The sequence below is a fragment of the Myxine glutinosa genome, chromosome 6 (genome assembly GCF_964187855.1).
Source record: "Myxine glutinosa chromosome 6, kmMyxGlut1.1, whole genome shotgun sequence".
Lineage (NCBI taxonomy): Eukaryota > Metazoa > Chordata > Myxini > Myxiniformes > Myxinidae > Myxine > Myxine glutinosa.
In genome coordinates, this window is record NC_136266.1 from 1,165,100 (window position 1) to 1,177,886 (window position 12,787).

Consider the following 12,787-nt stretch of genomic DNA (forward strand, 5'->3'; position numbering starts at 1 on the left):
CCTCGTCAGAAGAGGGCAGGAGTGAACTGGCCCTAACAGCCAATCAACACCGCGGTGAGTGACCCGGTAGGCGTGCCCTCGGAGCCGGCGGCTTAATTCCGCCGGAGGTGATAAAAGCGAATGTAAGGAACTGCTTGACAGAGAGGCCTTGAGAGATACGCTGGGGGATGACCTGGAAGAGGAGCGCAATCCACCGCAAGCCCTACCTACCTACCTACCTGCCTGCAATATCCCCTGTCGTTGGAGAGACGCGCTGAACGGAGGGAGACGGCTCCACCCCAGGAAGAGGAGCAGGTGTGCCGAGCCAGCGCGTGACGGCCGCGGATACGCGACGGAGGTTTTCCCGCCAAAACCGCGAGGGGTTGAAAGCTGCTGCCTCCGACCTTGCCTTCCTCTCAAGCAATCAACCTCGAGCCATTACCTGCCTGCAATATCCACCGTGTGAGTGTGAACGTCCTGTCCTACTCGTTTGTCTTGGGGATTAAGTAAATGAAATAGAATAAGTTAACAATGCACTGTGTGACTGCTCTTTTCCATCTATTGCTGTAAATAATATTGGTCGCTCTAAAATATTGCTTGTGTGTGTATAATAAATCTGTTCTTCCTCCAAACTCTGTCTTTCTTCTCTCTTCTTCTCTTTCGGTCGCTTTAGAGGTTTCCCAATTGAATATCTGTAGCGCGATTAGTCAACGTTCGGTTGGAATCGGGTTCTAATCGGGGAGTAACTGTTCGGACGCGGTTAAATACACCACCGCTCGGTAAAATAACATCCAAAAACCGTGTCCGTAACAATATATTATAATCAAGCACACAGCCATGCAATCACCATAGACAAACATTGCCAGTAGAATGGGCCGTACTGAAGAGCTCAGTGACTTCAACGTGGCACCGTCATGGGACACCACCTTTCCAACACGTCAGTTTGTCAAATTTCTGCACTGCCAGAGCTTCCTCGGTCAACTGTAAGTGCTGTGATGGTGAAGTGGAAACGTCTAGGACTGTGGTTCCCAACCTTTTCTATGCCCCACACCCCTAGGAAATATTTGATTAATGTTCGCACCCCCTACAAAAGTAATATCACATTTGAAGATGAAGAAGTCAAATTTTTGAACCACAAATTGAACCACATACAATACTGTGGGTGAACAAATTGAACTAAAAAATAAGATTTTAACTCGGTGCATGAAATGCAAATATAAATTGGGCAATTAGATTCTAATTTATTCAGAAAAAAAATGAAACAGTGAAATCAATCCCAATTGTGAACATAAAATTCAATGACTTCTTTGTTCCTGCTTCTCTTTCATGATTTTTGTCAAAACGTGGAACTTTCTTGCTGACTGCGATCCGCAGGTCTGCCTGTGGATTCAGGCGATTCCTAGATTTTGTCTTGATTGACAAAAGAGAACTGAATCCAGATTCACACAAGTATGTCGTTGCAAATGGAATGAGGACACGGAGTTTTTCCACCAAGTCTTGGGAACATATCCAGTGCTGCACACCAAAACGCCTCCAAAGTCTTGCTTTCAAATTGCATTTCAAGAGCTCGATTTGTCTGCAAATCAATATGATCTTCCTTCAGTTCTTCATCATTTGACATTTTCTCCATATTGTAGGAATATGTATTCATGATCCATTCTTCTGAAATCTTCAGGTCTCCAGCAGCAAAATATCCATCAAACGATTCTGACAGCATTTCCAAATGAGCCACAATTTCTTTACGCACAGTAGGAGTTATGGATCTAGCATCATCAACCATCTCTGCAAGTGAAGGAAAATTTGAGAGATTGCCTCTTTCCATCATTTGACGCCAAAGACGTAACTTTTCTTTGAAGGCATTCAACTTTTCACAAGCCCTCACTATGTTTATCCCTTTTCCTTGAAGAGAAACACTCAGGTCATTCATATGAGTGAAAATGTCAGCTAAGTAAGCCAGCATTTGGGCGAATTGCTGCGATTCCAATGCCCCAACCAGATCACATTCACGCTCTTCCAGAAAAACTTTGATTTCTTCCCATAGTTCAAAGAAGCGGGTTAAAGCTTGTCCTCGTGACAACCAACGGACTTCTTTGTGGAAAAGCAAAACTGAATGCTCACTTCCCAGATCTTCACAAAATGATTTGAAGATGCGAAGGTTCAAAGCTAGCCCCCTGATCCAGTTGATGATCTTCACACAAGTATCAAGAACTTTCTTCAAATTTGGAGGCAATGTTTTTGATGCCAAAGCATGCCGATGAAGAACAATGGGCAACTTGCAAGTCTGGAATCTCCTTTTTCATCAATGCAGAAAAGCCAGATTTATTTCCAAGCATTGCAGGTGCCCCGTCAGTGCACACAGAACCAATGACTTTGATATCTAAATCATGTTTGGCAAAGAAGTCTTTCACCAGCTGCATCACATCCTTTGCAGTTGTGCTTGTTTTCAAATCTTTACAAAACAGGAAATCTTCCTTCACAGCACCATCATTGACATACCTCACTAATGTGATGAGTTGAACAACAACTGGAGACATCAGTTGACTCATCAAACTGAATAGGGATTTTAAGAGGACTAGCTCTGATATCTGAGATGAGCTGGTCCAAAATATTGTTACGGAAACGGGGGACGGCTCTCCCGTTAGCAAGGGGTGGTTAGCCCCTTGTCCTGTTAAGCTGGCCGTCTCCCCGACCCTTGGAACTATCCCGCTTCTTCGTGGGGTGAGATTGGCCGAGGTGATTGGTCAAGGGAGTCCCGTACACCTCCGCCAACCTCTCCACGAAGCCGGTGGATAGCCCCGTTCGAAACCACGGACAAGATGTTATTTGCCGAGCGGGTTAGCAGCCCGCGGTTCGAACCATTAGCAAGTACTAAACCCGATTCCTATGCGTTGGCCAAATCGTGCCACAGGTGTTCAATGATGGAAATCACAAGGACGAACGGATGTGAATAAAAGAAGGCAAAGGTAGGAAGAACAGGGATTTATTATTAATTACTATTTACACAATCCAAGAAACCAAGGGAGAAGGAAAGAAAACGAAAGCAATTTACAAAAGAAGAAGAAGACAGTGCAATTCTACTTATACAAGCTTAACTTATTCCCAGGGACAAGACACACAAAACAAACTCACGTACACAAAAGGATGGAATGGCAGGAATGGGTGGAGGGATGAGAAGGTTCAGGTCCATGCAAACGGCAGGGCTGGAGGTGACAGCTCCGACTCCTCGCACTCTGGTTCACAGAACGGGCGACAGGGAGATCCGAGGACCGCGGCACGTCGAGGTTCGCGTGCCCGCACTTGTTGTTCCTCAGAGTGCTGGTTGGTATCGCGAGCAGGGCGTGCCGATTCTCATTCGCCTTGTGCTCCTTGGTTATGCGCTTTCCTCTCCAGAACTCACTCTCTCCTCTGGCCCCTTACGCATCTCTCGTCCTTCCCACCTCTCTTGAAGCAGTCCCTCAACTGAACTCTCTGAACTGAACACTGGTCGACTGCTGTCCGGTGGACTGCTGTGGGGGGGGGGGGGGGGGGCTCCATGTGACGGGTTATATAACCACGCCCATGGAACTTTCGCGAACCTCTTCGAACGCTCTCTCTCCGCCCTCTCAGGCCAAACCCCTCATCCTTGGTTGGTTGATCGGGACTGGTTCACTCCTCCTTCTGATGACGAGGTGGAGACACGCCTTTCTTCCCCGAGTTAGAGCACGCCGTAATGGAGGGCAAATGCAGTTGGCAATTGAAAGGGGCGAAGGTGATGCCAATAACCCCACCCAATGCAACGGTGGCGAACGCCGCGGTGCTGGCGCTTTGGGAGGCCACGGCGATATTGTAGGGGATCTATCTTATTTGATCTGGTGCAATGCAGTGTCAATTAATGGGAAACAGAGCCTTAAACTAACATAGAATAAGAAATAACTATAGAGAGGTCTATGATTTTCTACGTGCATGCGATGGACTAACTAAAAGGACGACCTTTGATCTTTCACACAAAACGGAGGTATTTACAAGAATTACTATTTACAGAGGGTGATATTTACAAAAATTACAGGATTCTCAAATCCGTTACACTGCACCCTCATCCTCCAGGCACGTCCCGGGCCTATACAACTTTAACTTAGTGTGGCACGTAGGTGTAATTCCCTCTACAATTAATCTGACCCTGAGTGTGACCGTTTTAAAACACAAATAAGTATGTCCCTCTGCTGCATTGCACCCTGCCTAACAGATTCACGCCCACAATTAACCGAATTGCGGAATTGATTCTCAAACTATACATGTACGGTGGGGAGCATTATTTACAAGTGACGTTAATTGTATTTACAAAGCAACCCAGGACCTGTTATTTTTCTTTTGGGAACAAAAAGAATCCTGTGGGAGGGGAGGAGACAGCCTGCACTGCATCGACGCACCAGCACCAATAAAGAGCACCAAAACACCAAAGCACCATAAAGCACCATCCAGTGCTCATTTCACACATGTCCATACCAAAAAAAACAACCTGTTGACTGGGTTCTTGCTCTTCGGCTCCCTCTGCTGGCCGTTGTCGTTCTTGATGTTAACTTTCTTCGTGTTGTTCTTTGCTTGCGGCCTATTTGATGGAAATAAAAATGCACAAACGTGTCCGTTTTTATTTATGGCCCATAGGGGCCGACTATGGGTGGTTCACCTGTATGGCATAGGTGCCACGTCACCGAGGTTCGCAAGCAATATCTTCCTCTGGCCAACCTGGCCGGTCCCAGCAGAGGGGCCATGCCACAAAGCTTGTGGTCCATAAGTGGTGCTTGGCCATAGACTGTGGTCCATAAGTGGTGCGTGGATGCAGGCAGCTGGTTGCGGGGATTCGGGCACACAATGGCGGACTCCCGCACACTCCCCTCAGTGCCCAGAGAGCATGATCCATGGGTCGGGGAAGGAAGACAGAGAGGGCAGGTTAGCGAGGGGTAAGGTCACAAGGGTACACATCAACGAAGGTAATGCAAGGTGAGGTGCACCTGGAGACTGAGCGGAGAAAAGCTCGTCCCTATCCTACGTCACCCCACCCGTCACCTGTTTTACCCTTGCCCCTTACCCCCGTATTTACAAAATCTACACCCTTACCAATTCGTCACTAATGTCATGTCTTCCCCATATTTCCCCTATACCAAATTTGTCACAATCCCACTAATCCAAAATTTGCCATTACCAATTCATCATCAATCCCTCTTAAGGAGGAAGAGATGGAACAACAACACAATGTCACACCCACGTCATGATGCGTCTTACATCCTCACAACATTTGCACAAAAATAATAAAAACAAATCATGGCATGGCGTGGAGTTACGTCGCCTCAGGTGAGTGGATGCAGATGGTGCGAGGAGATTTCAATCCTATCTACCTTCTAAATGACATTAACACACTTTACACTACCCGGGGTCTTTCCCTGCCAATCCATTGGCCATCTTACTCTATGCGGTTTTAAGAACCAAATTCCCATTGACCAAACTGTGGTGCTTCATTAATTTGGGGTTTCACTCCCCCGATTCAACTCCCTGTGCCTTTGCACAATTTCAGGACTGGGTCGTGTGGCTCTCCCAGCAGGTCTACCCACCTGCACACCTCCACCACTGCAGTTGCCTCCGAGCTTACCTGCTCCTTACCTAACCTATCCAACTGGGGAAGGCCCTCTCTGACACTTACCCCCCTCGGTGCCCTCTCTGGCACTGGGCTACCCGGGTCCGTCCTCTGGATCCTCGGGCCCCATCCACAACTCTAACGGCTCCCAGAGCCCACCTGCGGCCTCACCTGGCCGACATCCTCACAGTGGCGGAGTGCCCATTCAACTACACACACTAACAGGCTACACGTCCAGCCATTTCCACGTCACTAATGCACCCATCCAAACACCATTCTTCCACACGCACCACAGATGCCAATATCCAACCACAATTTACCTATACCCTCTACCTAACTCTTAAACTACCCTCCCCGGGTATTAGTGATGGGGTCCATCCTCCCCATACACTCCCTTCGCACCAACCACTCCACTCCACAGTTTCCACCATACTCACTCCACACCATCCATTCCATACTCCATATATTCCAGACCATTTATTCCACACAACCATGCTCACCTGTATTTGCACACCTGTGCCATCACTCCTGGTGCCACCTGCACCCTCCTTCCTCCAGGACCATTTGCTCAACACAACACACAATCACCATTACTCAGTCATACACTGCTCCATACACCTGTGCACTTGCACACCTGTGCAATCACACCTGGTGCCTCCTGCACCCTCCTTCCTCCCACGCTTCTTCATTCAATACAATGCACAATCACAATTATTCCTCATACGCTGCTCCATACACTCCCATGCTCAATACAACTCACAATCACCTCACACTTTTCACAATACACTTCCGAATACACTTTCAATACTCACACGGCACCATTCATGAGCATTGCCTCATTTGCTCAACATGCTCACCGGCAAAGATTCTCACACACACGCCATCATCTGATCTACCTGGTGCCCTTCTGACTTGGTGCTCCCCGTCTTCCCTTTAAACTAAACACATACCACGTCATTAACAACCATTCTAACCTCTCTATGTCCCCGACTACCTGTACAATGTCACTTCTTAAATCTCCAGTTACCTATGGTCATCTCTCGGTGCCTATACATTATCCAAACCCTCCCTCGGCGAGCTTACACTGCCATAAACCCCATAGCTAGTGCTCCTGTGCCCCGTAAGATGAGGGATGGTGGATTTACCATCCTTGCACATCGGGCATCTCCCACTATAAATTTTGCCCATCCAATTTTCTGCCAATCAAATTGGTCAATCATTTGCCAATCAATTCACCCATCAAATTTGCCAATCATTTCTGCCAATCCTATTCACTATTCTCAATTTCGGATCCAAAACACGATTACCATCACAGTCCACTATATCCGAGCCTCTCGGTACGTTATTACCTCATTAAAACTCGGCTTCGCAAAGCCGAGCAATGAATTCGGGTGGTTTGGTCGCCTGCAGGTTGAGTCCGTCCCACCTGCACACCTCCACCACTGCAGTTGCCTCCGAGCTTACCTGCTCCATACCTAACCTATCCAACTGGGGAAGGCCCTCTCTGACACTTACCCCCCTCGGTGCCCTCTCTGGCACTGGGCTACCCGGGTCCGTCCTCTGGATCCTCGGGCCCCATCCAGGCAGGCATTCGGTTCAAGGGGGGCGGCATGCTCGGGCCGAGATTCCACGCACCATCTCGGCGCGGATCCTTGCGGTCTCCGGCCCGATGGCTCGATCCCGCCCGGCCGGAACGCCGCATCCACAAGGGGGCGCTGCTCCGGTCCCTCCTACCTGCCCTTGAACCGGACCGGTCGCCTTGCCCGGCGAGGCCCGGACTCGACCGTGCGGGGCGGGGCCAGGCCCGAATCGGCAACGATGCTTCGAAGAGAAGCGACGCAGCACGATCCGCGCCAGGCCTCGCATCCAACAAAGCGCACCGCGCCCCGAGTGCTCGCGTCGGCTATCCGTCGCCCGAAACGCTGCCCCGTTTAACGTCGATGCCTTACTCGCCTGCTCACACGCATACGCGACCCGTTTTACACTCACCAAGCCCGGCGTTCCAACGCCGCTCGTACATTCCACACACTCCGTCCATTCCACCACCGCACTCCCTGTTACACACCACACCTCTTGCGCACACTCGTCATTCGCACACTTCGTTCCACACCTCTCCTCCATTACGTCCTCCGTAACACTCACCCTGGGTGTGCACTCTCGCATCCACCCACTCACGCGCCTCAATGGGGTCTCCCACTCCCGCGCCACAACCAACTCAGGTGTGCTTTCTCGCACACTCTCACCGTCCATCCCAAGCGTGCATCCTCGCACCCGCTCCTCCACCAACTCTCTCTCCGGGTCACTCTCAACCTCGCACATACACTCCGTATCGCTCTCACTCTCTGTGTCACACTCCGTACACTCCGACGTGCATTCCCGCTCGCACTCGGTTTTACTCCCACACTTTATAACACACTCACTCGCCGACGCACACTTTTTCCTCACACGCGTGCCATTTCCACTCACCCAGCGCCCAACGGACCTTCCACAAACGCCCGCGGTACGCTGGGACCCCAAGCGCACAAAAATCCTTTTGGCGCCAAACATCCTCCTGCAAAACCTCTTGGCACCATATACAGCACGACTCACCTTTGGGATCCTCCTCTCCATGTGCACTTGCAAATCTTAAGGATTAGCAAGTACGGCATCAGGATGTGTATTCAGACTTTGTACATTATCCATTCCCTCCTCCAACTGTTGCTCTTCCAAGTCTGTTGTCTCTACAAGTTCAATTTCAACTTTTGCTTTTTCTTTGACGACCGCTGGCTGTATTAAAATTCCCTCTACCTCAGCGGTCGCCGGCTTTTCCATACCACAGGTCGCGATCTCTATGCACGTCATTTTACCCACGCTTTGCTCCGCCTCGCTCAACCAGCGCTTCTCGACCCGCTTTACCTCGTCGCGTACCCCTGGGACCTGCTCGCCCAACCTGCGGTCTCTGTCCCTCTCCGCTTCCCTTACCTCATATGTGGCTTGCCCCCTCGCCAACCCCTCGTTTACTTCCCCGATTTGGTCACCCATGTCCTCCAGTTGGTCCCCCAATTTACCTTCGAGCCCCCCGATTTGGCTTCCCATGTCATTCCTCAATTCCCCAATTTGATTGCCCAAGTCCCCAATTTGGGCACTAGTACCCCTTGCTTCGTCCCTCATTGCTCCCATCATTCTGCTTTCCATTTTCTCACTGTCAGCCCTCCTTCTGTCTTCCATTTCTTCACCCAACCTAACCATAAGGGCCCTTATTTGTTCCATAAATAGGCCCCAGTCCATTGGTGGCGCTGTTGCGGTCACGGGCGCGGCGACATTTGGTGCCGCTGCAACCTCGTGCGCGAGGGCGCCATCTTGTGCGCCTGAACCCTCCGCAACCCAATGCGTATTGCGCTCCTCCATTACTCCCAAATCCTCCCCAGGGTCCTGGGTCGATTCTACCCCTTCTTCTATCTCCCCTACCGGCATCCGGTCACCTTGATTATCCATGGCACGATTTTAAATTTGGATGTGAAATAAAATTTCGACCACTCGTAATTTTGAGCGCGCTAAGCGCACTTCAGGTCCGAATCCCGCTCCTGACACCAATTGTTGCGGAAACGGGGGACGGCTCTCCCGTTAGCAAGGGGTGGTTAGCCCCTTGTCCTGTTAAGCTGGCCGTCTCCCCAGTCCTGGAATTATCCTGCTTCTTCGTGGGGTGAGATTGGCCGAGGTGATTGGTCAAGGGAGTCCTGTACACCTCCGCCAACCTCTCCACGAAGCCGGTGGATAGCCCCGTTCGAAACCACGGACAAGATGTTATTTGCCGAGCGGGTTAGCAGCCCGCGGTTCGAACCATTAACAAGTACTAAACCCGATTCCTATGCGTTGGCCAAATCGTGCCACAGGTGTTCAATGATGGAAATCACAAGGACGAACGGATGTGAAGAAAAGAAGGCAAAGGTAGGAAGAACAGGGATTTATTATTAATTACTATTTACACAATCAAAGAAACCAAGGGAGAAGGAAAGAAAACGAAAGCAATTTACAGAAGAAGAAGAAGACACAGTGCAATTCTACTTATACAAGCTTAACTTATTTCCAGGGACAAGACACACAAAACAAACTCACGTACACAAAAGGATGGAATGGCAGGAATTGGTGGAGGGATGAGAAGGTTCAGGTCCATGCAAACGGCAGGGCTGGAGGTGACAGGTCCGACTCCTCGCATTCTGGTTCACAAAACGGGCGACAGGGAGATCCGAGGACCACGGCACGTCGAGGTTCGCGTGGCTGCACTTGTTGTTCCTCAGAGTGCTGGTTGGTATCGCGAGCAGGGCGTGCCGATTCTCATTCGCCTTGTGCTCCTTGGTTATGCGCTTTCCTCTCCAGAACTCACTCTCTCCTCTGGCCCCTGACGCATCTCTCGTCCTTCCCACCTCTCTTGAAGCAGTCCCTCAACTGAACTCTCTGAACTGAACTCTGGTCGACTGCTGTCCGGTGGACTGCTGTGGGGGGCTCCGCGCGACGGGTTATATAACCACGCCCATGGAACTTTCGCGAACCTCCTCGAACACTCTCTCTCCGCCCTCTCAGGCCAAACCCCTCATCCTTGGTTGGTTGATCGGGGCTGGCTCACTCCTCCTTCTGATGACGTGGAGACACGCCTTTCTTCCCCGAGTTAGAGCACGCCGTAATGGAGGGCAAATGCAGTTGGCAATTGAAAGGGGCGATGGTGATGCCAATAACCCCACCCAATGCAACGGTGGCGAACGCCGTAGTGCTGGCGCTTTGGGAGGCCACGGCGATATTGTAGGGGATCTATCTTATTTGATCTGGTGCAATGCAGTGTCAATTAATGGGAAACAGAGCCTTAAACTAACATAGAATAAGAAATAACTAAAGAGAGGTCTATGATTTTCTACGTGCATGCGATGGACTAACTAAAAGGACGACCTTTGATCTTTCACACAAAACGGAGGTATTTACAAGAATTACTATTTACAGAGGGTGATATTTACAAAAATTACAGGATTCTCAAATCCGTTACAATATCTTCACTCAAATCACCGATTCGGTTGTGAATGACATTATTTGATAGGGGCACCTGTTCAAGCTTTTTTCTTGCTTCTTTGCCCAGGATAGTTGTTGCCATTTCCAGTGCGCATGGCTTGATGAGATCTTCTGCAATTGTATGGGGCTTCTTGGATTTGGCCACTGCATATGCCACTTTGTATGAAGCAAGAAGTAGTGGTTTTTCAACAGAAACGAAACCCAACTTTGGAAGAGTTCCTACAGAATCAAAACGAGCTCTTTTGATTTTCAATGACCCAACATTATGTCCTTCAACATCAGCTCCGCCATGCTTGTTCTTGAAGTGCTCTTGAAGCTTAGATGGTTTCAGATTTGAGTTGGAAAACACCGCTACAAAGAGTGCACTGGGGTTTTTGCAAGCCATCATTTCCCGTTATGCAAGTGAAACCAAAGCGCACATAGTGATCATTCCATTTCCTTCTTTTTGACATGATGAAGGGTTAATCTGCAAAACAGAGAGAAAAATATGAGCTAACATGAGAAAAAATATAAAAATATGTAAAAAGTATATACGTTACAACAAGTTGCTACACGATAAGAGTTTGTGCTGAAAAAAGACAAAAAAATGAATAAAGTATACGGAGTGGAACATGTTTGACTATTGGTTTGAGACGTTGTTTGCAGTGGCGTGCGGTGATTTTTCGTCATGGGGAAGCAATTTAAGCTACACATAAAAAACTAGAACGCCACTCAGTAGTGCGCATGCTCCCGCCGTGGGTGGCCGCTGCTGAGCCCTATCTTCCAATGGTAAAAAATCCTTCAAAAAATTCCTGGATCCGGAATAATATCCTGAGCTTCACCAAAAACTAATCAATTCTACCTCATCCCAAGGGCAATCATCCCACCAACTTTCAACCAAATCCGTTCAGAACTTTTCCAGATATCTTGTTCACAAACACATGAACACACACACGGACGACACGATCGAATGCATTACTCCCTGGCGGGAGTAATTATATAAGTACACTAGATGACCCGTGAACCCGTTGGGTTCCCGTTGTGACAGCGGTTGATGAAAAAAAAATACACAGAATTTTAATATTATTGAGTGGTCAAACTTTAATTTGAAGAAAATTTGAGCATTTACCTCATGAGTCACCGTTCAACGAAGCACGCGTTTAATGACAACATCTTGGTTGATCTCCCATCCTTCTTTTTTTTTCTCCGAGAGAGAGAGAGAGAGAGAGACACAGAGTGAGAGTGAAAGTGAGAGTGAGAGTGAGAGTGAGAGTGAGAGTGCGAATGAGAGTGAGAGAGAGAGACTGTTTCTTCCTTTTATTACAAAAGTGAAAAAGATCAGTTATGTACAGTCATAAAGAGAGAAACACAATAATTAAAATGGTCTCAAGGAGAAATTATTATCACATCATCATCATCACGTTTGCATATGACGTCATTAAAAGCCCACTTTTCTTTAAAACATGTTAAATTCTTGTTCATTTTAAAAAACCGGTACTCTAGTTTAACCTTGCACTTACAAGAGCCTTAAAGGTGAGCAGTACATCATATGAATTCCGTTTCCGGTGGGATCCCGTTTCCGGTCCGGTCGTGAGAGGACGCTGGCGTCACTTGCTCGCCGCTTCTCTGACTGGACCATTGTCCGTATCTTGCTTTCCTGGTGGTCGTGGCGGATTTTTGGCCATTGAGTCTGCCCTCTGCACGGTCCCGGCTCTGCTCTGCTGCTCCTGGCTTCACCTGCTCGGCTCCTTCGCTGTTTCCTCGGGCCCACTCCCGTGGGTTGTGTCGATTGTTTCGCCTCCTCACCCTTGGCCTCGTGCTCGTCCCTTCGCTCCTGCTGGCATGGCTCTGCGGTACTCCGCCGCAAGGCTTCTCCTGCTTAAAACCCGCTCCACCCCATCATGCATCTCTGCAATCAAATCGAATGGACTCCTGCGTCGACCCAGGTACATTCACCATGGCTCCGGTCGTAAGTTTGTTTATTTACAATCAGGTCACTCCATCCCCATCCTCTGGTCGGCTCAGCGCACTCCCACTCATCGTCCCAACACACCTGGTCACAACAACGCACAAAATCGCACCTCCTGTCTGCGAACCCTGGCCAAATCACCTGGATTCATACCCGCCGTACAAAACAACATCAAGCTCACCCTGTTCAATACCCGGTCCCTCAACAACAAATGC

At 49.0% G+C, this 12,787-nt stretch overlaps 1 pseudogene; it reads right to left on the minus strand.

The window, feature by feature from the left end:
* Positions 1 to 1,224: 1,224 nt before the first annotated feature.
* LOC137429114 (protein FAM200C-like) lies at positions 1,225 to 11,076 on the minus strand (annotated as a pseudogene).
* Between the last annotated feature and the right edge of the window lie 1,711 nt (positions 11,077 to 12,787).